The sequence below is a fragment of the Pezoporus flaviventris genome, unplaced genomic scaffold (assembly GCF_033815535.1).
Source record: "Pezoporus flaviventris isolate CSIRO_AGI_PZ_B2104156 unplaced genomic scaffold, CSIRO_AGI_Pfla_v1 ptg000013l, whole genome shotgun sequence".
Taxonomy (NCBI): domain Eukaryota; kingdom Metazoa; phylum Chordata; class Aves; order Psittaciformes; family Psittacidae; genus Pezoporus; species Pezoporus flaviventris.
Window position 1 is genome coordinate 20,996,278 of NW_026892561.1, and position 27,710 is coordinate 21,023,987.

The following is a 27,710-nucleotide window of genomic DNA, read 5'->3' on the forward strand; positions in this document are numbered from 1 at the left end:
TAATTTAGAAATCCAAGATAAAAATCAAACAACTGCTTCCCCCAGAGCTTTTTTATGATTATTGCTTACTGGGACAACTACATGGTCTAAGTGCCATGTTTTGAACGTGGACTTTTCTGGTTAAGCTATGAAACTCACTAAGTGTGATGTCTTACCATGTAATTAGTCCTTTCCAGACAGACTAAAAATCTAGTGAAGCAGGAAAGAATAGGATGTGGATTGCAAAGCATCTTTGTGCACGCAGACTTTGTCAATGAATAATTTCCGTATTATGGTATGATGAAACCTTTGGCTACTAATTTGTCAAGTTATTTTTGACGAAAGGATATCAGTGGATGATAAAGTTGAAAGTGCTGATCTACCAGAGGAGCTGTATTTGTGTATGGACAGTGAAAACTAATTTACCACTAATTTCACCTCAGTCTAAACTAAATAAAAATTAATGCCATAGTCTCATTTCATCCTAGACTGGCTTCTAGTAGAGAGCTCTGAGTAATTCAGGAGAAAGCCTCTCTCCTGTTCAAAAACAGTTCTCAGCACCACCAGCCACTTCAATGTGCACAACCCCAGCTCCTTGCTTCTCTAGCAGACATTGCCCAGCTGGGGCTGCAGGGAGAGCAGCACTCTACAGGTACGGGAGGACTGTCATGTAAAAATGACATTTCTGTCTTCTGGTTAGGCACCTCCATGTGATAAAGGGAAAAGGTAAAAACCAGCTCTGCATGTGCATCCTTCTTCAGTATGTTAGGAATAAACCCTGTTGGTTAATGCAATGCTTCGTCGCTGCAGATAAAAATCTCTCCTACTGAGTGAGGTTTTGGTTAACAAGAACAGTTATAGAAATTTATGCATACAGTGCTGTGGCATAGCCCCAGCCAGCAGCTAAGCACCACACAGCCACTTGCTCACTCCCCCCTTCAGTGGGATGGAGAGGAGAATCAGAACAGTAAAAGTGAGAAAACTTGTGGGTTGAGATAAAGACAGATTAATAAATAAAACAAAAGCTGCACATACAAGCAAAACAAGAAATTTGCTACTTCCCATCAGCAGGCAGGTGTTCAGCCATCTCCCGGAGAGCAGGGCTCCATCACATGTAATGGTTACTTGAGAAGACAAAACACTGTCACTCCAAATGTCATCCCCAGCTTCCTTCTTCTTCCCACAGCTTTACATGCTGAGCCTGGTATCATATGATATGGGACATCCCTTTGGTCAGTTGGGGTCAACTGTCCCTCCCAACTTCTTGTGCCCCTCCTTACTGGCAGAACATGAGAGACTGAAAAGTCCTTGGTCAGGGTAAGTGCTACTGAGCAATAACTGAAACATTATTGTGTTATCAGCATTGTTCTCAGACTAAAGCCAAAACACAGCACTGCACCAGCTACTAGGAAGAAAATTAACTCTATCCCAGTCAAAACCATCACATCGGACAGATGCAAATTAATCCTGAGACACTTTTCTGCTCCATCCTATTCCTTGAGCACCTCTTCTGATGTAGAAGTTTCCTGGAAACAGAGTCTCAAGAGCATATTGGGATGTACTGGAGTATCTTGAGTCACATTTTGTACTGGGGTACAACAACAGTAAGGCTCCCCAGTCATTTCCATCATGCTCTCACATACTGTCCCAGCTTTCAATAAGAAAATCTTGAAACCTTGGCATTTTGAAGACTTGATTGAGATCCTAGGGATTGAGATCCTCCCCAGGATTCTGGGTACAGTTATTAACTTGTTCTGTTTCTAATGTTCAAGAACATTGTTGTGACTTCACTGGCCAAGACAGGCATAATGGAAAAAATGGTGCACAGCCGTTGTTCCATCTCTTGAGGGTTAAAACAGGCAAATGACTTGAAGGTAGAAGGTAAGAGCAGAAGTTTGTGAACTGGATCATGCAAAAGCTCTTGCTGGTTTTCATTTGCACCCCTTGAACAGATGGATGAGTTTCTTCCCCAGCATAACAATTTTCATGCCAAGCTCTTAAAATGATTGTTGTAACATCTAAGCTACCTACCCAGTTATCTGCACATGTCCACACAATTAGAAGTGCTATCAGCCTCACTGGGACCCAACGAGGACACCCCAGCCAGGACATGGAAGCCATGGAAGGATTGCTGCCAAGATACTTTCCAGACAATTGGCTCCCAGCACATACTGGTGCCTTGTTCCTCCCCAGGGGCAGGATTTTGCAGTTCCTGTTGAGCTTCATGTGGCTCCTGCTGGCCCATTACTCCAGCCTGTGGAGGTCCCTCTGGATGGCAGCACAGTCATCCAGTCCGTCAACCATTCCTCCCACCTTTGTGTCATCTTCAGGTATTAAACAGGATTTGCCCCAGTATTCACCTCTGCAGTACACCACTACTGACTGGCATCCAGCTAGACTTTGTGCTGCTCATCCTGTACCCTTTGACACCCATGATAAAATCACCCATGCCAGGCTGCTCAGAAATCTTGACCCACAAGCTCTCAGCTGCCTCATCACTCATCCCAGGACATTTCTCTGTCCATTCCCTCTGCCCTCTCACACAGAGCAATTCCTCATCCTGGGCTATCCTTCACAAACACCCTCCAGTTGACTGAACTATCCCACTATGCTTCTATCTAAGTGGCCCATCAACCATAACCATCTACTCCACAAATGCATGTGGCAGAAATCTGGGCAGCACACTGAAGGATTTCAGCCTTGTTGGTGGTCCAGGTAGGCTCTAATGAGCATGGGAGGGGATTTCAGGGTATGGTGGGGAGCTTGGGTTCCTTCTATAACACCTGAAAACTTGCACAAACATCAATGTTAAATTGATGCTGTTAGATTTAAAAATCCAAGCGCTTCAGAATTGCCACCATTAAAGTTTCATATACAACTTAAATCAGTTCTCTCAGCTATTGATCACTGGCTCACACACATTTTCCTGCTGCACTGACAGACCTCACGAAGATGTGGTTAATGTGTGGTCTGACACTGGGTTCAGCTGCAGAAGTGGGTAATGGTCCCAAATACTGCTATCACTAGCTAGTCAAGGACTTCCTCTGTGCCACAGTTTCTTGTCCCCAGGTGATGCCAGCACAACTCTTTGTGGGGCCAGGCTGTTAGCTCAATTATGGATGTTACCTGGTTTAAAAATGAATGCTTTGTCCCACATGCAGCATTTTGTGCAGTGTATGGGATGGATGTGCTCTGTGTCAGCCTTGGGGTAAAAGGGTCTGTGTAAAGATGGAAGCTCTGTCTTGTGGGACTCTTTCCTCTTTGCTGTAGAGTCAGACAGAGCCTGCAGGAAGGTAAGGATTGACCAAATGATCAAGGTAATGGGAAGTCCACAAATGCCACCACTTCCACGATTACGTGTGTTTCACACGATACGTTTCTCAGCGACAGCTGCTGACTAATGGTTCCCCAGATTTCTGCTGACTGGCTTGAGATCCTGTTTGCCTGATTTACAGAAATGCTCACTGTTCATAGGTGCAACTTTAGTCACTGAGAGCTCTGCCACTGTGGCTGCAAGGAGTGTAGGGTCTCTCTGTAAAGCCAGAGCCTAGGCAGATGGATACTCAAACCCAAGAGAGCCATGGCTTTAACTTAAGGACTTTAGCTCCCAGTCCACAGGACAGTCACAGTGCCAGTCCCCAGCTTGGCAGGGGTGCTGAGGGTTAATGCTGAATCAGCACAGGCAGCAGAAGGAGCCATGCCACTCACCAGCACATTCAGGATTGTATAGCTCCCTCTCCCACCAGCCTTTCAATCTCAAAACAGAGAAATAGGATCAGTCACCCAATAACAAGGAAGAAGCAGACTATCGTGTTGACTTGGCATTAAGTGCTCCTCTAAAGATTAAAGCAAAGGTTATGTTCAAAAGCTGGAGGAACTTGCAAGGGAACTGAAGCTGAAATAAAGTTGTAATATGCCATGCTTTGTCTAACTTTTGAGTGGGTGACTTTTACAGAGCTCCTAATGAAAATATGTCAAACGACCTGTGACTCACTTTCACTGACTCCTCTTCATTTCATTCACAGAACAATGTGATGAGCAGCCAGCGTGTGTCATTCTCAGACACTTCATCCCCATAGACATCTGCCACTGTTGCCAATATCTTGTTTGCAGTGAGATCAATGGCCTGAGTTCACATTTATGCTCCATGGGAAAGTAATTGCAGGAGTAAGCATGGAAAGGTCTGCTTTTTTTTTAGGCAGGCTCTGGAAGTTTGTCAAACTGGCAGCTTCCAAGTGCAGGCAAAAAGTCTTTTAGCCTGGTTTCCTGTGGAAATGAGTCTGTTACCATCAGACCATGATCAGCATTAACCCAAGGTAGCTAGTAAGCAATTTTCTTAAAAAATTGAATTTCTCTAGATTTCATAAAAACAGAGAAGCATGTAGAGAAAAGTGATGTTATTAATGCTGCCACACAGGAAAAGACAGGGAGAACTTGCATCTTTCAACTTGCACAAGAGAGGAACTATTGAACAGAAAGGTCCAGGAGATGTAAAGAGGAGAGCTGAAGCTGTTTTGCTTAAAGCTTAGTCTCTGGATTCCCTGTGATTATGTATCTTAAGAAATTTGTTGGACTATGGGCTATAGCAGTGCAAGAGGTGCAGTAATGTAAGACAGTCTGCAGGAAACCAGGCTCCATGAAAAAAGCTCATGGATTTTCTTTTTTCTTTTTTAATATATGTATATTATTTTTTTTTAATTATTTTTTATTTTTTTTTTAGTTTGGTAAGAATTCATAATAGCTCTTCTTTTAATTTTAAACTTTTGGTTTTGTCTTGTTTTTCCTCCCTTTTCTTGGAGAGGATTAGAAAACTGGCTGGATTAAATCTCCATTACAATTTTGGGCTCTCTGACTGTTAACCAGGACAAATAAAGTATGTTCAGAGATTTCTTGCCCACCTCACATAGACTGATGGCGAGGAGCGCCCAGCTCACCAGAGAATGAAGCTGCTGACACTAAGCCAGTCTGAATCCCCACACTGCTCTAGTTCCTGATGCCTGAAACCATACTGTACAAAGCCATCAAAACCCAGGTACAGAAATCCAGGTAGCAAATCCATTTCAGGCATGATAAGAGGGTTTTTTTCTTTTTCCCTATCCAACATATTGCAAACCAAAACTCTTCCAAGCATAGCCTATACTTCAAGAAGCATTTTTTTCTCAGAGCGGATGTGTTAAGGCTCAGCTTTGCCTTCTGCATAGCAGACGTTGGTCACCTGCTCATTCAGAGGTGGAGTGGAAACTTTTGGACAGTGATAGCAAATACAACCTTACCAAAGTTTTAGAGTCAGTACCATTCTTCTCGTACTCCTGTCACAACCTCAGTTGCAACTGATGGTCCCAGTGAATTGGGCTCAGAAATGATCTGGTTGATTTATGACTTTGTCATGACCATGGTGTGGGGAAGGGCCATAACCTGGCCCTGGCTGCAAGTGTGGTTTCACTGGTGAAGGCCACCTTATCATTGCCAAGTGTGATCCTTGTGAATTTAGTTTCCTGCCTGAAGAGAGCAGAGACCTCCTTTCTTGTCCCAGCATACTCAGCAGCAACAGTTGGAAGTCAGGAGACCTCAAGCTGGATTTTCTCCTACCTTGAACCCTCTCAACAGTGCGGAAGCTAATAGGCTGGAGCAGGTAGAACTGATGAGGCAGATAAAATCTTTACAACAGAGAAGGTGCCTGAGAAGCAGTGCATTAATTTGATTTAATTTAAAGCTAGCAGCTAGAAAACAGCCTCAAAGTGTTTTACTTTTAGCTGAGCATGTTTAGCACCATAAATGGCAGAGAAGTCAGGGAGTAGAAGAGCCCATGTTCATTTATCACAATAGGACAGCACCTAAGTAACAGGCTCTCACACTGAAAAACAATGTTTAGCTTAGCTCCTGCAGTAATTTTTGCACCATGGATTACTGTTTTTGCAGAGAAAAAGGATAGAAAGCTGGGTGGGTTTTTTATAGGTCTTCCTGCTTCAGTACAAATACATCTTACATTCAGCTGCACTTGGCGAACCAAGGGAAGAGGTTGCACTTGGCAAACTAAATTGTATTTAGTCTGTAGCTAGAAATGTTTAGAATCTGTTCCTGAAAACAGCCCTGAGTATGTCATTGCACTGGGCAGTGTTCAGCTGGTGTCAGCTGAAGTATGGGAGGTGGGAAATCATCTTGCAAGGAGTGTATAGATTCAGGTATATCTTGTATTAAAATACCTGCCATTTGCCTCTGTCTGGCCATGTGAAAGGCTGAGCTGCTTCGTAATTTATTTTTCCAACTCCTTGGGATCAAAACATCTCTGCAAACAAGAATTTAATGAGAAGGACTGACCTATCCTGCTCTTCTTGCTATTTGACAATGAAATTTTAACCAGCATCTCCTCAGAAGACAAACTACTTGCCAGGCCAATTTTGTATAATTGATATTTTCATTAGATTTCCACTACATCCTCTGGGGATTTCAAAGGCACTTCCACATAGAAGGATTTGCACTGGCACTTCCATACCCTGACTAGCAAGCCCTGTCCCATAATGTAATGGCATCCCCTAAAGCCACCAATGGAAAGTCATCAGCCACCCTTCTTCACTTCAGGAGCTTGTTCTAGGTGAGGAGAGCAGAAACATTTCTTTAAGGAGAACAGGTCAAACCCAGCAATTCACCAGTGTAATTTTTACCCATAGCTGGGTTTGTGAAAACTCCTCAGGATCCCAAGCAGAAACTTCACTGAAGACCTGATCATCTAGAAGCTGGGGGACACTGAAAAGCATTCAGGTAGAGTTAATCTGTCTTCACCAGCATACTAAGCTATGGTGTGAGGGCTCCTAAGCTCTAGTTATGGCCAAGCATTTTGTAGGCATCATAGAAGAGGGAAGGGTAGAAATGGCATTCCTCCTTCTTCTACCAGGAGAATGAAAGGTACAAACCTGCACTTAAACACCTTCCAGCCTCTCAGGATACTTGCCTTTGAATGTAAAGCTCAGACTCTTGAGTTAAAAGTATAAGGACCAGGACACACCTTAAAATAACTTGGCCCAAGCTCTGTTTTTATTTTGACTCAAACAGCGACCTGTATTTTCTACAATTTTAATTTGTGTCATCAGATTGTGATGGCAGCTTTCCATTTCAAATAGTTAATTTCACTTTATGAGATAAATCCCTTTAGTTATTTGTTCTTTGCAGTTACTGCAGATAGCAATGATCAGGATATTTAAAATATTAGACTGTAGCTTTTTTCTAAAGGAAAAAAAAAAAAGAAAAGAAAAAAGAGTGGAATATCAGAAGGTAATGACAAGGTTGTTAGATGTTAGAGCCTTTTCCTGACTGCAAGACTGCAAGAGTTGACATTTCTGGCCAGGATTTCTTTTATATTAGGCAGAGAAATTGCTGTTTTATTTTAAAATTAGAAGGATCTGTAGTCCTGAAAGCTGTAAAGATTCTTCTAACTCCGTCTAGCCTAAAAAAAAGCATCGCTTCAACCCACAACCCCTGCCTTGCAATGCCTAGCCAAGCAGATAATTCTGAAAAGTTACCCAGACCACAACCACTTTTACAACTTGCGGCAGCAGACTGCAGTCCGAAAGCAACACTCATTCAGGGTGATACACCTGAATGATTTCATTTTCTTTGATACTATCATTGTGTTGTAAAAATCATCTACTCTCATTTATTGTTTATGGCTTCATATGGCTAGGTTTATATTGCCTAATTACCAGTATGCAGGATTTCAGTCTGTGAAGCACAGCATTTTAATTTCTATCAGCTGTCATAACCTGGAAAGACAATTAAACACTCTTCATTTTCCATTTAAAATGGTATAAGAATGCCAGACATTAATACCAGAGAGATTTCCAAAAGAGAACATGTGGATAGCTTCAAACTTTCCTTTGGCACCCAGCCATCAGGAAGGTTCAGCAGAAGTTCACCATTTCCCATTGTGTAAGTCTATTTGTTTAACATTTCTTTTGTTTGAAACTGGCCTTGTCAAATGTGATCTCTACATAGTTTTCATTTGGCCCTTCACTCACATCTGAGCTGTCACTCCAGTAGAAGCAGTTTGACTTTAGGTTTAACAGGAATGTAATCATAAGAAGATAAAGTTTTAAAAAATTAACGTAACTTTTCAGCTTAAGCATAAAGGCATCCTTCAAAAAGAGACTGGGCAGCCTCAGAATCTCATATTATAAAATCCCAAAGACACTTCCAAGGACCACGATTCAATAACTTAGTTCACTTCATCATTGTAGACAGGCTAGCCCAGGTTTTGAAGCCAAATTCCAATCTCTATAGTTATAATTTGACTAGATTGGAAAAAAAAAAAAAAGAAAAAAGAGAAAGAAAAGGATTCACATTGTTTTGAGTGAGGAACATATCCTTCACTTCCTGTTCTACGTGGCAATGCTGAGCAGGGTTAAACACTCATCATCTTCCCCTCCTTGAGCATGAAGCCATCCACATGCTGGTACACGTCATCCATGATGCCCTACAGGGTCCTTCTGACACTAAGCATCCATGTGTTTGCTTTGTGTGATATAATGACATCTACCTAAACAAATGAATGCCATCTCCTGGCAGGTCTGAGTTTCAGAATTTAACTGGGGCCTGGAATTATATTTGCTCTTACCTCTCTAGTTACTACTACTTGGGCTATGGTTGTACATGCAACTGCTGATGAAGGCTTCCAGCTAGGGCATGTACCTGTTTGTATATCTAATCACCTAGCTGATATTGAACGAGAATAGTGGTATTTTCTTTTAACTACGAATTATAGTATGTAAACGGTTGTTGCTGAGACCTGTTATTAAACTATATATAAAATGTGTTATATTAAAAGGTAATATATAACTAAACAGTGTACAGCTCCACCTTTTCTAGGATTTTATATGAAGATGAAAAATACCACATTACTGTTGGCATAGAATCACATATATTGGAAATGAAGGACCTCTACTCTAATCTCCTTATCAAGGTAGGTCCTGTTTACAGCAGGTTTTGAGTCCAGTCAAGTTTTGCATATCTCCAAAGACAGAGGTTTTACAACCTTCTCTGGGCAACCTGAGCCAGTATTTCTCCACCATCATGATAGCAAAGTATTTTCCTCTATAGAGGTGGATTTTTTCATTTAAGACACATACAACAGAAGGTGAAAAAATCGACCCTAGCTGGATCTAGAAGCCACAGTCATTTCTGGTATGGTTTGCTCAGCTCTCAAAATTTCTGCTTCCTCCTTAGTATTTTTCCACCACATACAAAATTATATTTCTCTCTAATCTCCTAAATTTCCTAGATACCCCATTTGTGTCCTAGAAGCTGCCAAGGTAGTGTCTCATTTTAATTTCTTGATGGCCTTGCTCAAAGGCCTGCTGTCACTGTACGAAAGTCCAGTATATTGAAAAAATCAGTTACAGAAAATTATACAGTTACAGATTTCCAGATGGCCTCTTCATATTCAGTACAAAAGAGTTAAATAACTGCAGCAAGAGCAGCAGAGTTGTCTTTTCCAGGGTCAATACATATAGCAAGAAAGTAACATAAGCTGATGCAAGGTATGTAAACATCCCAAGCAGGATCCTATGCCAGCCCTACACCACACCCCAAAGAACACTGTCCTCTCAGGGATGTACCCTCCCCTTGTCCCCAGTAAGTTGCTGCTGTTTCCCTTTTGCTGATCTCCCGCAAAAGGGAGGAGGAAATGAGTTCAGTTAGTGTCCCTGCTAGCTAGGAGTGACATAGCACACTCCTCACGTCACAGCATATTTCATCATTCATCTATGTATCTTTAATCTGAAAACACAGATCTCCTTTTTTTAAAGGGACTAGGAGTCTGGCTGGTGCAACATGCCAGCACTGTACTGCAAAATGAAAGGGAACTATAGCTTAGACTGATGCTTCTTGGCTTGCAGCTTTCTCTCCCAAACCTTTGATTTTTTTTTCAGTTATGATCACCACACTGGTCCTTACTGCTGACAAGCATCAACATCTTTCTGATGCTTCATTTAATCTACTGTACCCTTCCTTCAGTGTCAGAGATGTGGCAATGGTAACAACAGTACTCATCAAATGTCAGCTCAGAGACGGGCTGTCCCCATAAGGAGAGCCATCTGAATTTACAAAACATGAATAGCTTGATGTGATCACAAGAACTAACTATACAAAGCATGTCTCTGAGAGGCTTTTGGCAAGCTCCTAATTGTCATATGTATTCAGTGAGCTGCTCTTTGCCACAATATTGTCTTCTTTGATATCCTTAGAGAACAGAAAATAATTGCAAGTTAGCTGTATCTTTGCCGTACACAGGGAATGCTTCAGCATTCCCTGTTCTCATACTTGAATGATATACATATCTATTTATACAGTATAAATTAGAAAGTGACTATTTTTGGCACCTATAATTTGAAAGATTCCTCCTCTAACACAGTTAAACATTTCTGAAATGGTTCTCCATAATGTTAAAGAGCTGCTGCTCCCACATTGCAGTGGGAGACACTCACAAGTTTGTAAATGAACAGTTATTTCAAATTCAAGAATTAAATCAGAAATACCTATTGTATCCATGAGATTTTAAAAAGGCATTTTAAAAATTATTAATGACATTGTGGAAGAGTTTTGAGCCATCCCTTCCCCACCCCAAACCCTAATGGCCACCTTCCAAAGTGATACGGAGGTAGGGCAATGACGAGGATTCAGATTTCAGAGAATATGTGAAAATGTTATTGAAAATGGAAGAGTTTATTCTCCAGTTTTCCATGAGGAAAATAAAATTGTGTAAGATGCAAGATCATATCTTTAACATAGCACATTTTTCATTTTGAAGAAAACCAAGCAATAATTTCCAGCCCACTGGGAGGGAGAACAGTAATTTGCACAGTGTACTCATGTAGGCTCCCTCTGTGTTAACAATCTGTAGCTATTTTAATGCTTTTTAGCTATGGCATTCTTACATGTCACTGAAAACATCCAGCTTTCTATGCAACAAATTTGTACCCTTGACGTAGTTGTCTAGAATATATATTCCTTTACATGTTATGAGATAGCAAGCTTGAAATGAAACTAAGACCACACAAACCAGATCAAAGATGAACAACCTGCATACCTGGTACAAGGGTCTGCTTACATCCAAAGTGGCAACTTGCTCCTCCTCTTTCCACAGTGCTTTTATTATTCTTTGGTGGGGTTTTTTTCAGGGTTGATTATAAAATCTGGCCTCTTCCCTGGTTCTCTATGTGATTTTGCCTGTTACAGAGTTGTTAATGAGTATGATTAAGCTGGCACATCTTTAAGTAACATTAAGCTACTTGAAATATATTCCTCCTAATATACCAGTTTATTTTGGTATGTCAAGAGAATATTTATAAATCTCCTCTTATTTGCCCCAGAGGAGTTTATTCCTTTACACCTTTATAGTTAGGCTATGTGTATTTTGAATTTATCTAGTGTCCTTCTGTTTCGACCTTCACCACACTTCCTTCCCAGATCTGATTTTCTTGTTGATGACTGGGTCTATTTTCACTTGTCTTCCTACAAGGTCATAACTCCAGTGTGGTTTTGCTCTCAGAAAGCAAAAATTCCACCTGTGGTTTCAGGGGAGGTGCAGTTGCCATTGCAGACTTCAAAGCCAAACAGCCTTGCCTCCTCTGGGCATAGGAAGAACTCACAGCAGGGTCATCACCTTTGAAACGGTGAGAAGCTTAATCAGGGTACTGCTCACTTTATGCTTAGAGTTTGTGGCTACCTACAAACATACTGTCCCTGTTGTGTATTTGCTGCCTCTCCCCAGAGCAGACTGCAACCCCTTCTTGCCTATTTGTTCATTAAACTCACCCAGAGATTCACCCAGGTGTATCAGAAGCACTTCCAGTGCTATCTTCTTTGATGCGTAATGTGTTGTTTTGCTCTTCTAAAATACCACATCCCATATCACCCCCCCTACTATACTCAATAAAAGGTCAAACTGCCAATTGCATTTTCTCTTCTACCCCCATTTCATCCATAAGCTGAACTTTGGAACATTAAATTACCAGCAAAAAGGAATTTTCACTCACTCACATTCTCTTCTTCCCAGAAAGGAACTGCTGCAGCATTGGACTAAAAAGGCATGACTGGCAGGTAGGTTTGGAGCCCACCTCACAGCACTTGTGCAGTACCGCACAGGCTCCTCCAGCCTGTCACAAGAGAAACTCTTGGTCCTGTGTGGAAGCACAATACAACACTCACTGAGGGCTGAGGAGTGAATCCACAGGAGTTTTTATTTTGAAAACTAATAAAGTCCCAGTTATTAAGCTAGTTCTCAGCTCCCTTACCCCATTCCTAGCCATGTGTTGCCTTCTGAAACCCCATCCTCTATTTTCACTGATTTCTCCATCTTCTCATGTCTCACTCCCGTGAAACTGTACTCATCTGAAGAGCAGAGCTCCTGTCCCATGTCCCTTCATGGGAGGCTGGTGTTGTAAGCTTTTTTGTGTAAGCATGGTACCTATGTCCCCCAGTGAGGTTATTCCTGCTGCCTGGTTTCATGCATCCAGCTTTGGTGCCTCAGGAGATGCTAAAAAAAAAAAAAGAAAGGAAAAAAAGGTCTTCACCAGAGAGCACAGCTTGGCCCGACTACAACATGTGAATTAGCCTTCACTGACTCTAATTAGAGCCAAGGCAAACCAGCTTTCTAATGCCTAATTTAAATTAGGCAATAAGATTACTGCCTGCACCATCACTCTATCAAACATCCATCTCCTGCCCCACTCTCATCCCAAGTTTGCTCCTTGGCTTTTACAGTCACTTCAAAGAGGTGGAAATTACAGATCACCTACATGTAGGGAAGTGCAGGATCTGTCATGCTCTGTCAAAATTTATTTTAACTGCTTGTAAATGAAGATCAGAGTGCTACTAACAATGCCTTGGGATAAGAGTGGCATTGTGGACTAAAAGAACTAAACTGTATAAAACATTTAGTTTTGGCGACAGACTTGCAATGAAACTGACAAGTAGTTTAGTGAGGGACTGCAAATATACCAGGACATTTATAGCATCATTTGAGAATTGTTTAGCACACTGAATTAGCAATAAAGCTAATTCAATGTATAATTTTATGAAGAGATTCTTCTTTCAGGTCTCAAAATGTGTATGTCTGACGGTCCATCCTTCCTTTGCAAATTATTTTTTTATTTTTTTATCAGTTTCTCCCACCATCAGGTTTCAAAGAGGGATGTTCAGTTATCTAACTACTGAAGCTGGTTTGGGCACTTGCCAGCTTCTAAGGCATCATGTTCACTATACACTGGACTGCTTTGAAGGATGCCTTTCATCTAAAATATCACATCCTTTAGAGCTATATTTTACCTATATTTATTTGGTCTTTACTTCTAGAAGTTTCTTTCACCTCTCACTGAAATCCAAAGGAAATTTTTGTGGCAGGGCTGAGGTAAATTAAAACTGACTCCAAAAGGGGAGGGCTATTTTTGTTAATAAAACCAGTAAATGCCTCTGCCGGGAAGCTGTGAATACCAGGATGGACAGGTGCTTCACATCAAGTAGAAATACTGTGTTTATTTAGACAGACACACAGGGTCTGGGCAGTGGTCATTAGAGATGCTACTGACACAGGGGACAACAACTGAAAGTGCTCAGGAAACTTTTGGGCTGGCCCAGAAGAGGTACAGCATCATGGAGACAATGGAGGCAAGCATTCCTCCTTTTCACTTTTAGTTGAAGACAAAGTAACAGCAGCACATTGTAGCACCACGATGTGTACAAATACGAGCTCTAGAAACACATTTTGGGCCACCTTATGGCACAAAAATAACCTAGTTCAGATCTATTGCAAAGTTTACAAGGAAGTTCTTTCAGTCAATCTAACAACCTTCCCTGAAACCTCATGCTATAATTAGGTGCTTTCCAAACTCAGGTGACTGAGTTCCCTTGTCCTGATGATTTACACTTGCCTTCCATTTTGCCGTCTGTGATTCAGAAAAGCTACTGTGAAGCTATCTCTGCTCACAGTCTGTAGCCCACAAGAAATAGAAGCTATCTGAAATGTCCCCAGGGAAAACATAGAGGTTCACATTTCACCAGGCTTTACTCATTCCTGTAGAGAGACCGTACCTTTGGGTACTTCTCTGCACTGACGTATTTGCTCCGTCAGCAGCTATAAGGAAGACATGGGTAACTTCCTCCAATGCTGGAAGATACAAGCCTAGAGTTCTACTCATAGAGTGCAATATTTCTTTATTAAGAGCACCATGAAATCCTGACCCCAGTGAGACAACAGACACTGAGTTAAGGCTTTGCTGACTGAGACTTTTTGTCCTTTCACTAAGACACATTTTATTCTTGGTTTTAGGCACAGTTTTTTCACTACTGATACCAATCTGTATATTAACTAAAGAACTGAGTGGGACCATCACATGATGCACATCTAGAAGTATGTTTTAGTGGTGTCGTGGTTTAAACCCAGTCAGGTAATTCGTTCTCTCACTTCCCCCCCCTTTCTTGCCCTCCCCCTGCTCCTGGAGGGACGGAGAGGAGAATCGAAAAGAATGCAACTCCCACGGGTTGAGATAAGAACAGTTTAGTAACTAAGGTATAACACAAATCACTACTGCTATCACCAATGATAATAATGATAAAGGAAATAACAAGGGAAGAGAATACAACACCTCAGCACCAGCCGACCGATAACTTGCCCCCCCTCAGCCCGACCAAGCACCGACCAATACCTCCTCCAACCCTGCAGTTTCCCCAGCCCTTCCGGCTAACTCCCAGTTACATCCTGGGCATGACGTGCTGTGGTATGGAATACCTCTTTGGTCAGTTTGGGTCAGGTGTCCTGTCTCTGTTTCCTCCTGGCTTCCCCTCCTCCCTGGCAGAGCATGAGGCTCACAAAGTCCTTGGCCAAACCAAAACATCTCTATCAGCTCTGTTCCCGAGCTGAAAGTCAAAACACTGCACTGCACCAGCTACCAAGGAGGAGAAACATGACTGCTACTGCTGAACCCAGGACAAGTGGTTGAATACAAAGTTTGGAGTTAAGAGCTTAAATAATTTTCTTAGGAATTATTTCTTTGGGAATTACTTGACAAACAAAATTGACTTAGATGAATTACAGACTTGGTCCGGTATAGATTAACTTTACTAAATTCATATGAATAGTCTAATTGTGTCTGTAGTTCTAAGCACCTAAATCTCTGCCATCATATCACTATGCAAAAAGCCTGAATGATAAAAGCTCTTAAGAGCATGCAGGAAGACTATTTTACCACCACTTTAAAAGAAAAAAAAAAAATTAAAATATGTAATGTAACATGATCTTAAGCACAGTAACATACAACAGGCAGAAAACAGCAATGGTTATTATGTAGAAACTGAGAATTTTCAGTAGTAGTGAAGAAATTACTTCTTTCTTGTGACCCTGTCTTGTAACCTCTGCTGTGAACAGAACTATTGATCCAAGAGAAGATGTTTTGCTCAAAGGCTCGAATTCAGACTCCCTGTAAGCAGGCAGCCCTACTCTAAGCATGCTGCCCAGCAGTGTACTTGAGCCAAGTAGAGACGACCTTGTAATTCAAAGTCCTCTTATTTTCTGACAGATAAGTCCTAGCCTAGATAACTGGTTTTCCCTTCAGCTGCATAAGTGTAGTTACTTTCTTGTAAGTAATTACAGAAAATACAGTTTCTGTCTCTCTTGCATTCATCCAAATTTCAGGCCAGCTTCCACTTGCCTTCCAACCTTCTTATCATCTGCAGCTGAGTCATCTCCCATGCTTCCTGTAGTCTGGATTAATTCCTTCTTTGGCAGATGGAATTTCCCCTCCCACCCTTCCTCCACAGACTCCTTGAATAAGTCATCTTACTTCCCTGCCATAGCTTTTCCATCTCTAACATTAGAATCGGTACACTTCCCTTCCTCAGACCAATTTTTAGAAAAAATCCACTTCTAGCTGCAAAATACTGTGATGACTGCCACAGAAAACTACATAAGCAACATAATCCACAGTGTGCTTTCACAAGGGTTTTAATGAAGGGCATCTTAGGAATGGAAGGTTATAGTCACATCAAGCTGACAAACAAGTATCAGCTGCTTCACAGACAAGGCTGCTGTGGCGGGCGGGGGGAGGGAAATAAGATCTCTCATATGGAGCTGAGGATTTGTGGGGCTCAACCTGAGTAGGTAGAGCAGGAACAGGAAGAGAAGATGCATAATGTACCAAACACAGGCAATCTGGTTTCTGGGACAGAGGCAACAGTGATGACTAAAGCTTGGAGGCACTTTTAGCACTTCAGGAACCAACCTGAGATTTTAGGAGATAGTCTTACTAAATGCTCTTCCTCCACAGCCCTGGTCACACTACAGAAAACAGTGTCTCCTGAGAAAAACTGCAGCTACAGGGAGAGTGCTAAGGTTAATGAAAACATCATCCAGCTCTCCACTTGGCGCTTGGACTGTGCCAATATTGACCAAATCAGTGATGTTATTAAATAGACTTTCATTTGAAATGTGAACAAGTAAATATTACTGCTACCTCTAATGAGACTTGGAGAACGCACATACCCAAACGCCCCTGTTCATTACCCTTACACATTGCTTAGAGAGCACAGTGTTTGGAAATAATGTGCTGTATCTCAGCTAGATTAGATGCAATTATAAGAAAGGTAAAAGCAGAAAGAAGTTTGCAGTTTATGCTGGACACTAACTTGTGAACTGAATATTGTATCAAAATGTGTTGTATTCATAGTTTATCTGTATTTTCTCAGCTCAGAGTTAAAGTGTGAAAAATTCTGCATGCCATCACAGGCGTGTGAGAACACTGGAGTGCTCCCAGGACAGACGTACCTGAGAAACCTCACTGTACCTCCCTGTGATGAACAGGACAGAACCAAAAGGAACCAAAAGGCACCTCAAATCTCTTGGCTTCTGCACACACTTCATACACATTCTTTGCTATGAGTATGAACTTCACCTTTGGAGGGTAAATAAAATATTTACAGTCTATACATTTTGGAAAATTGTTTTTCTTTCAGCAGCAGATCTACTTTCCTGGTCTGCTCCAGGACAGATTGGGTAACAATCTCAAACTCATCTCCCAGCCCACAAGAGGTAATAGAACATCTTGGAAAAGATTTTGTGATTTTCTGCTGGAGAGGATACTGAAGTGCTTCCCATAAAATACAAATTATATTATGCATATATTGCTGTAAGTCTTTTGCAATACAGTTTTGTTGTATACAGACATTTTTTGTTGGTTTCGCTTACATTTGCTAACTTTTATGGGCTCTGAACAAGTCATATTTCTGAATCATTTGCATTATTCTTAATACCATTGTGACTGGGATTTTACACAGCACTTTACTAGCAGGACATGCGTGTTGAAACAAATTGTAATGCTAGGGATTTGTATCTTCAAAGCGCTGTTCAAGTACTGCACAATAAAACTTTGCACCGTTTGGGTGAGGAACCAAGAAATATTTATTCCTGTTTCACTGGGGACTCAGAAACCAAGTGTCTGAAATTGATGCTATGCCCAAATGAGCCCAGCACACAGTCCAGGTGGGGCCCCAAAGCTGATCTGCACCTCAGAGTCCCCACCATGCCCAGGGAAGAGCAGGCTCCTTATTTTTTGAAATGGTCTTTCACATTCAAAGAAGCCATTTTGAACATGAAACACAACCTCTGGTGCATAGCAGGGAACTCCTACCCAGTCTCAGAAGTTGTTGGGCTAAATTTCTCCCTGTCCAATGCCATGGATTTGGGCAAGTGTAGACCTCCTCCTGTACTTCTTTAGTTGTACACATAAATATATAATGAGGTTAGGTATGGTGTTCAGTCTCCCTTCTGGTCACAGTATAGAAAATATAGTTAACACTTAGGTAACAATGCAATTAAATGGATTAAGATTAATGGAGGTAGCTATTTTCTGAAAGGAAATACACGAGCACAGGTGACTGCAGGGATGAGTCAAGTAGTCTCGTTCCCCAGTCATCGGGATGTGTTTTATGACATTTAAGAGCCTGACTTGGTCCTCATTGAAACAGAAAGAGAAAAACACTTATCCTCTGCTTCTTGATAACTGGGATCTGCTCAGTCTCTTAGTTACTGTTTTTTTGTTCATTTAACTGCTCCACCTGCGTCTAAAGTCACAAGTGTTGATGTCTGCTAAAGAGTACAAGTAGGTCAGCCCTTTTCCTCCACCCTCACCACACTAAATGAGCTAATAAAATATCTGGTCTTGCTCATCCAGACACCTCAAAGCCTGCTGCAGGTTAGATTAGCATGAAGAAGACATATGAAGACACAGTGACATCCATTCAGGCCACACAACACCATGGCCAAGCGACCACCAAGGCCCACTGCTGACAGATACCTCGAGCCACGCTATTTTTCAGCCAACCCTTATATTTCAGATTTAATCAGATTTTTCAGACCACTCAGAGCTATTTTCGGCAAGGAGTTATAGAGATGTGCAAAGACCATGAGAAAGGTTTCAAACAAAGGTGATGGCACAATGTTCTTTCATTTTTGAAAGGCTTTGCTGAGTGGACACTGGGTACTGAGAGCTGCCTTTCCCTTTTTGGTCAACCCTAGAAGTCACTAATAGCACAAACTGGAGGTTTAGGTTTGCTCCACACCTTTGAACTGCCAACAGCAGCTCATGGGGGGAGAGTACAGCTCCACAGCAACTGATGGAGAAAATAACAGTTTGTATTTCTTTATTGTAGCTGTGCAAAGTTGGGAAATCTCCCTTTATCATTGCATAGATCATAAAAAGCAAGTTTTGCTAAACTTCACATAAATGCTCCACCTTTGAACATTAATAGAAGCTTGCTTAAATATCTTTAAAGCCTTTTCTTTCACTTTGGCTCAATCCAACTTTTCTTTAGCATAACATCTGGACCTCTGAGTTACAATGAACTTCAGAGACTGGTAGTTCTTTCCCTCTCCCTTCTCGGAAAGGCACATACATACAAAAACACAAAACAAACAACAAACTCACTAACAGATGTTTGCAAAATTTCAGGCATTGCACGTCATAAAAAATTACACTGCTACAATGCTCAGAGGTAGGTTAATATTAAGTTTGGCTTATAGTTTCTTCAGACTCCCAGGCCAGTACTCATTTTAGGGGAGATGCCTCTGCATTTTTTGAAGCCTGGAGCACCTCAACCACCAGCAGCAGGTTGCAGATGCTGTTGGAGCTGATGCATAAAGGCTGCAGATTTCCTTTCTTCTCTTGTATCGCTATTAGTAAGACTTTCATCTTTATTCCCTACCTGGAAAAGGCTGCATTATCTCTGTATTTAGCTTGATTACCTGGGACAATATTCAATCCACATGCTTCGCAGAGTCATGTGCCTGACTCCTGCTTCTGCTATGGCTCAGCAGTTTAAGGAAGCTGTCAGTGACTCTCAGCTGGTTTGGCAAAACTGCAGTAACAACTATCCAAGGCCTAAGGTGAGATTCCCTTCCATTCCCCATGGCCACTGGTGACAAATAATCTGGGTATACACAGTCTTTTTGCTACAGAAAGCACAAGTTCACCCACAGGCAGGCTTCCATCTCTCCTCCTTGCAGAGATCCAAATTTGAACTTGTTTTATGATGGTGGAGGGCAGGAGATAGGGCACCCTACCGAATTCTTTTGCATCCTGCATGAGAATGGGGACACCAACAAATCTTCTGCATAGTCCTTCAGAGACAGGTTATACAGAGGGGTGAAGTCTTTAGACTCAAAAAAAAAAAAAAAAATAAAAAAAAAAATTGAATTTTGTGAAAACAAGTAACAAAGAACTACTTCTGGGTACTGTCCTTCACTGGTTTGAAGGTGGCCAGAATGCTTCCATGCCATTTTTAACCAAAGATGAGCCCCACCATCACCTCTCCCTGGGATGTATAAATTTTTGAGCTGGACATTGAAACTGAATTTCCAGATCCAAAACAGTCCCCATTATTTGGACATTAGCTCCAAATGATGGGAAGACCATTTTTTCATTCTGCTTAAACATGCACAAATAACAGCCAAACTATGTGTCATATTTTTGCACAGTTCAATGGAAACACTAATTCTGATTTGGCCTCAAACCAAACTAAACTTATACAGAGTGAACTCTTAAGTGATTTTTCAATTTTTTAATCGTTGTAAGTTTCTATTACAACTTTCTTGTCGATTTTTTCAAAGTGTAGTTTCAGGTACCTACCTTTCAATTCTTCCTATTGCTATCCCAACTCCTCTCTCTTGTCTCCAAGCTAGAGAGATAATTAAGGCAAGACTGCTGGCAATATTCCCCCTTCCCTTTTGGAAGGAACATCCATTTTTTTCAGTAACTTTTTTTCTTCTTCCTCCAATAAAGAAACTTAGGGAGCTTAGGGAGCAAGTGAGTTTGTTTTGATAATGAACTGAAAATGTTTTTCAATAATTAGTGCTGAAGTGGTAGCATTTCCACTTATCCAGGTTGAACAGTGACTGTTCCAGAGGGTGGGCAAATAGAGACTAACAAAGTAAGCAAGCAAGAAAGGCAAAACTTCTTACATGTTTATTGGGTGAAAGCTCCCCCAAATGATGGTGGAATGATTGCCTTCCTAAAGACTATTGAATTGACCCCTGACGATGAATACACCTCACATTGTTTAGACATCATAACCTAGCTGCCTGTGCTTGTGTCAGCTATCCCAGCAAAACACAAGCCTCTGGGAGGTCATTCATTTTATCTTAAGATAAATCAGCCTTTGGATGTCCTAATTTCTCTCCACTGACTTCAAAAGGAGCCATGGATGACTAGCTGTAGTATGGATATCTAACTCTGAGATGCCTAGGATAAGGCAGAAAAATCCTAGCCCACAGCTCTGTATCATAACCTATATATAAAAATTATAATAAAAATACATTTGTGATTAATCACATACCCATCCAAGTTGTGAAATTCAACATAATAGTTCCCTTCTCAACTATAATGCACACTTTCTGTCAGTTTAATATTTTCTTTAAAGCTGTATAGCAACGATTACTCCAAAAGTGTTTTGGACCAAGTTACAATTTCTAAGGGAATCATAACTTTGCCTTGTTTTGAATGCAGTTAAGTTCTCTGCAATAATAGCAGCATAATGACAAAGAATGTATTTTCTTTATTTCCTCAACTTGGAAATTAAAAGGCAATAACATACAATGAATAACAGTGAATGAGATCTCCAATCCCATATGTACAGAAGTATTCAAAAGTCAATGGTGTGAAAGCAGTATTCTCTTTTCTGGTGTGAAAAGTGATGCTGACAAATCCTTTTATATATATATTTTTAATGCCCACTTCCAATGCATGAAAAGGACAGAGTTGTGCTAGCAGTTAAAACATGGTCTCTTAGCCAAGGCTTGCAGCTTTGCTTCTCATGCCCACTTTCTGCTTTAAGCTAATTACTGAATCATTGTTTGCTCATCTGAGATGTTGAGACTTGAGAGGTTGATTGGATAAAAGCTGTGTTCAGGTTTAACTTTGCACATGGTACAAAGTCCCTAGCTTCAGTGCTGATAAATGGCTTGAATGAACACAAATGATGATTTCACCTATGACAGCTTTTACTGTTTGAAACAATCCTTCAACTAGTTATGAACTTGGAACGCGATTTGGTTTTGGTTTATTTGGTTCTTTGGTTTTGTGTTTTTGTTGGTTTGTTTTGGTGGCTTTTTTTTTTTTGGTGGGTTTTTGTTTGTTTGTTTTGCTTTGTTTTATTTTTTTTCTATTGCATTAAAATACATGAAAAATCCCTTTCGTTACTTTGGATCCAATTTTGCACCATGAAAGAGGGATCTTTTGCTGGTGACCCAAACAAGACCATAGTAGCCAGTCATTGCTTGTCACTAATTTCCTATGTTTTTAGATCATCCATTGCCTTGTTAGAGAATTAGTGCAGCAAATTGTCGGGGTTTCTGACAAACTGTGACTTCATGCACACAAATCAAGTTCATCTTGCTTGGCTTATATTATGGACACATGGCCTACAACTCCAGTCCCAGCACAAAACATATTTTAGGCTAAGAAACTCAACTTTAGCACTATCTGTGCTGCATCCAAACGTTGAACAACTAAAACCGAAAGTGCCCAGTTATTCTTTACTCTTTGTGCCTTTGTCTGAACTTATTAGACAGCTTTGCTATGTCATTAATCTGGAACTAGGCTCTCAGAATTGGATGCTCTGACGGAGATATTTTATTCTTGTTTATACAGCATCCAAAATGTGTCTGGCTTATCTGACGGCTTATCTACCTATTTTGTCTTATCCTGTCTAATTGCAAGCTCAGGTATAAAGAGAATAACTGAATCTGAAGAGTAAATAAATAAATTGGAATCAGCAAAGACTGTCTGAAAATTCCCAGGCATATCTATAGGCTTCTCCTACAGCTGGATTTGCTTTCTGTCACAGGTTTTTAATGTAGACCCTATTCTGTGATGCCAAAAATGTGAAAAACAAAGTTGAGGAGAATTATGCAGCTCTAAGTAGTGAAATTAATCTCTGACTCTTTTTAAATATTTCAGAATCCTTTTTGCCCTCCAAACAGGAGTACTGCTCAGTGAGGTAAATGAGAGCAGTTCATGTTTCCAAGGGCATTATTTATTTTAAGATAATTATTTATTAGTTAAAATGCATTCTCTAGTAGCCAAGATTTTTTTTCTTTATTGGAGCTTAACACCATTTCCATTTCAATAGTGATAGTGAATGTAGTGAGCAGGGCCAGAGTGTACAAAACAAACATCCACTAACTTGTAATCATTTAAATATGCAAAACTATACTTTGATACAATGCACCATTAAAAAGGAGCTGGGAAGTTCACACATCTGCTCCTGCATCACTTGTCAAACAGCAGAACAGCTCAAAGAGCAGCTTGCTGATTTACAAGATCAAACTCACCTCAGCAAGTTTGCTATCTCGTAAAAATTTTTGGTATGTGACGTCTTCACATTTTTCAGGACATGGAGAATCAGAAACTGAATCGACAGAGCTTTTGTCTTTCTGTGCCCTCTCTTCACTATCCAGCAGCACCAGCTACCTGCTCCACAGGAGCTTCACTGTGGTTCTCTTCCAGTCCTTGGAGATGGAGGAAGGGCTTTGTCACCCTGGCTGACAGAGTCCTTTCACAGTGACAGTATTTTACAACCTGAGAGATTATGTTTACAGAGACCTTTGAATAGTTCACTGTTTCAGAAATAATATTCTTAGAAGGAAAATTAATTTGTTGTTGTGCAGTTTACATTAGCATCACGCAGGCAGGGTCTAGAGGATACAAATCAATCAGAATCTTTAAACAGTTCCTGGCACTAGTTTGTACAGCATTTTAGTTTTTCTCCTGAACTCACGTTAATTTGGAAAAATGTGCAGCAACTTCACCTATATGTCTATAAACTGAGCCTGACTTCTCTAATTTCTCTCACTGCAGAAATGTAGAGCTTTTTTAAAGTATCAGGAAATCACCACTACCTTTCAGAAAATCAAATAACTTTGATATTTACAACAATTTTCAGGTTTTGAAGCAGAAAGCTGTAATATGATTGAAAGAAAGGTTTAATTTTTACCAGTAACAAGTAGGATACAGGTATGCCATGTACACCTTTGGCATAGATGAGTGAACTGTGCTCCCAGTTTTAGGAGAAAAGAAAACAGATCCATACAGCATCGCTGTATTGACGTATCTTAGACAACATACATGGCACACACACACATACCCACCAATTTCACTGCAGGAATCTGATAAAAGCCAAATAACTTTTTTTTTCTTTTTTTTTCCTTTTTTTTTTTCCTTATAAATGGGACAAACTGATATTTCTACACCACTGTTTTAACTGCTCTCTTAAGAGGCTTCCTGTTTCCAGAGCTCCCTTTCACATTTCACATTTCACATCAAGGCTTGTTCTACACATACACCAGCTGTAACACTTTTAACAATCCCTATATAGTTATTGTACTGAAAATGCTCTTCTGTGAATGTAAGTGCTCTATCACAGTATAATGTGAGTACAAGCATTAGAAAACTAGTCCATATTCCCACTACAACTGCATCCATATTGGAAATAATATATGTCATCCTGGGTAAAAATCATGCTCTAATTAAACGGATTCATCAGGATAGAAACAATGCATAGACCAAGCCAACAAAATAACCTCTTAGTACAAAATTTCTGACTTTGAGACATCAACTCACCAGCTTTAAAGCCTGCTGGCACTGTTGGAAATGAATTGTGCACATCACTCACTCTGCTCTATCTAGTGCATTGCTGTGTTGGGGTCAACATGGAACCCCCCATTGATGCCAGAGAGGGCTCTCTGATGATAAGTTTCGGTGGCACACAAGCAATTGCCTTGGACAAGAAAGGGTCCCAAAATGTAATGTGACAGAATCTGCCCCAAAGGTAGAGTTTCTTTCAAAAGACTACCAAGTTCAACCTCTGGAGCCACCAACTCTCTCAAAACTAATTTCTATCATCACCCTTCTCCTTTCTGAGAATTTTGAGCAGCTTGTGTGTGTAAGAATGTTGTCTTTGCAAATATTTATCTCTAGCAACTCTTTAGTCCATGGCTCCCCCAGATCCAAGTCAATCAGTTCCCACAGTAGCAGGAGAACTGAATCAGGAAAGCTGATTTCTTTTGTACTATACAAAAAAGTCAGGGTGAAAGTTATCCTCTTCTTGCAGGAACAATCACCACTCCCTGCTTTTGATATTAAAACTATAATTTATTCTTGGGGTAATGAACTAGTACCTGGTTCAGGCACCACTAGGCAGGGACGGAGTACCGGGCTTCATTGACATGGGCTACACTTGATACCAAATATCTTATGGATATCAGAAATTATTTCCACTGTTTATCATCTTCCAGCTTCTAAAACTAACTCTCCAGTATGCAATGGCCCATCTCAAAGATGAGTAAAACAAACATAAGAAATCAAGGAAGTATCTATTTTCTGCTTTTAGGCATATCTTTGACTATGTGAGAGTGGTAGACAAAGACTTTATTGACAAATTTGTACAAAGGAAGTGGATTTACATGTAAATAATTATATTATGAATGTTGACTAGCTGCACACATCACAAGGAAAACTTCAAGGAGGTTTGTATGGGTACGCTAAACAAAATACGTTTGCTTTATGCTGTTCTTTCATGGTCATTTTCATTGGAAGCACAGCTTATAGTGGCATAGCAATCGTACCTTTTTCATTGTAAAAGCTCCATGTGTCTGGAAACAACATCAGGCTCTCTGCAGTGCAAAGGGTGAAAAACAAAGTTGGCTCACTTCAAAGTTGTCAACCTCTAGTTGAATATATTTCCTCTTTGGAATCTCTTGATGTTGTTTATGTCTATCCTTTCTAGTAGTGAATGCAGACAAAAATAATTACATTGCTAGAAGGATGAAGGTAGAAATGGTTGCAAATAGGATCTGACCAAAGATTTGGCAAACAAACTGTTATTTATTTTATTTATGTTAACATTTTCCTGATGGTTAAGGAAAAATGTCCTTAGATGAAAACATATCTGCCTGGATTATTGAAAGATACTAAAACTGTAAGTGATGAAAAGAAGGAAGACTTGCTGGAATCTCTCTAGTTCACATGGTAGCACTTCCTGGGAGAAGCAGTGTGAGAAAGCTTTCATAACCGGATCTTCAAAGAAGCTTCACCTCAGCCTCCATTTTTTTTTCAGTCCATGACCATTTTCATGAAAAACTATGCCTCTGTGAATACAAACCCACAGATTTACCCGCAGAAATTTGGGTTCACGCTGCAATAAAGCTGATAGACACTGCATTCTTGGGGAAAAAAAAAAACACCCTCCATGATACGTGAACTGCTCTGCTGTCCCATTGCTGAGTGGGAGGACACCAAAGGCACAGGGGTCTGTATTTTTGCACGTCTGACTTTGCCTAGATGCCTGGTGATTTCTGACTTCAATATACTCAGACTCCTACCCTGAGATACTGTGGATGCTTGAAGGTGCTGAGCCTTTCTTCTTCCTCAGGAGAGGCCAGACCACCCGCTGGGATGGGTACAGAATTCTGGAAGAGGGAGTGGGAATGTCCTTGTGCTGCTCACTGTCGTCCTTTCAGGGCACTGAAGTGCTCACGCAAACACTGTGCTTAAAACCAGCCAGTGTATTAATGACAGCTTGACCTGAAAAGGTCCTATCCCTGCACTTTTTCCACCCCTGCATGTAAACAAGATTTCTGTCAAATAATTAAAAAGCACAGGGCTCATAATCAGTGCGACTTCATTCCCAACAGTCAGTGGGAAGGACAAATTGGCTAGTGGGAATTTGTTTTGAAGCACTTCCAAAATAACTATAAAAACGACATGTCATCCTTGCCTGTTGGTTGTGTTTGAAACAAAGCATTTGAAAGTGCACACGTTTAATACTAATTTACAACGGCTTCGTGGACGGTTATGAGACCATTTTAATTAACGTCATACTCTTATTTTTAAAGGTCTTCTGCAGCATCCCAACCAATTCTGCACCCGCCCTGCCAAAACAGGCATAGGTCCCCATCCTCCACGACAGCCTCTCTGCCTCCCACCGGCACCCAGACCGGGAGTGATAGTGGGTCACTGAGTCCCTTCAGCCGCAGAGGAAAGGCGCGCTGGCGCGAGGCGGCGGCCGGGAAGGGGATCCCAGCACCAGCCTCCGCCTGAGGTAACGCCGTTCCTGCCGCTCGCAGCCCCGAGTACTCGGCCCCAGCCCCGAGTCGGTGACGGCGGGCGGTACGCGGGGACTCCTCCTCCGCGGCGACTCCTCCTCCGCGGCGACTCCTCCTCCGCGGCCTCTCCCCGCCGCGACGGCCGGGGGCGTGCCCCGCTCCGCCCCGCCCCTTCCCCGCCTCTGCCCGCCCCGGCTCGCCGGAGAGGCCGGTCCGCGCCCGGCTGCCGCCGTCGCCGCTGCGCTCGCACACTTACTTGCAGCCGCTCGGTCTCCTGCGCCTCGTCGTTCTCTCCAGGCCGGGCCCCCAGCCGCGCCCGGCGCCTGCCGGCGGCTTTCCGCCTTGGAGGAGACGCTCCGAGCTGCGGCCCCTGAGGTGAGTGTCCCCCGGGTGACGGCGGGGGTGAGCGGCGCGGAGGGGGGCCGGCAGCCGCGGGCGGGGGGCCGTGGGCCGCCGCTTCCCCCACGGAAGCCCGGGCCTTGGCCGGTGGCGGACGGGTCGGGGTCGGGCGACGGCCCCCTTCTGGGCCGGGGCCGGCGTGTGTGTGTGAGGGTCCCTTCTGTGGCGCCGTGCCCGCAACCGCGTCCACCGGCCGCCGCGCAGCCTTTTTATTCCCTTTCTCTACATCCAGACACCCCCCATTACCCCCCTTCCTCCTTCTCCGGGAGATGTTTTATTCATGACCCCGCTGGGCTTTGTACGGGGGGCGGTTGCGTTCTTCCGCAGTTCGTCAACTGCTGCCAGCCCCCGGGGCTGGAGGGGGGACGTGGGGCTCGCGGCTTGGAGGCGAAATGGCTGCAGGATGGACAAGGTTTTCCCATCCGGGCAGGCAGCCTGAGGTTTGAACGGAATCTGTTTGTTTTGGGGGTGCTGGCGTGGCAGCGGATCAGAAGTGGAGTGAGTAAGGGGGGTCTCTTGCTGCATTTCCCTCCTGTCGCAGGAGGGACGTAGCTAGCTGCAGTTCTGCCGGCCTCATGGAGAAGGAACAAGTCACTGCGAGGCTTCTGTAGCAGGTTTTATGCGTATATGTATCTCCGCTTTCAAGGGTTCAGCAGCAAGCGTATTGCAACACCAAATGTCTGTCAGCCAGGCG

At 42.0% G+C, this 27,710-nt stretch overlaps 2 protein-coding genes across 3 annotated transcripts in view; one reads left to right on the forward strand and one right to left on the reverse strand.

Annotated features, from left to right (window-relative positions):
• Positions 1-27,710, reverse strand: part of TRMT1L (tRNA methyltransferase 1 like) — a 340,729-nt gene that overhangs the window by 13,849 nt on the left and 299,170 nt on the right. The gene's annotated exons all lie outside the window — the stretch shown is intronic.
• CUNH1orf21 (chromosome unknown C1orf21 homolog) overlaps positions 26,826-27,710 on the forward strand; it is a 122,531-nt gene continuing 121,646 nt past the window's right edge. For both annotated transcript variants that reach the window (XM_061452106.1, XM_061452107.1), the window contains exon 1: positions 26,826-26,992. The gene's annotated coding sequence lies outside the window, so the exon portion shown is untranslated. The remainder of the gene's footprint in view (positions 26,993-27,710) is intronic.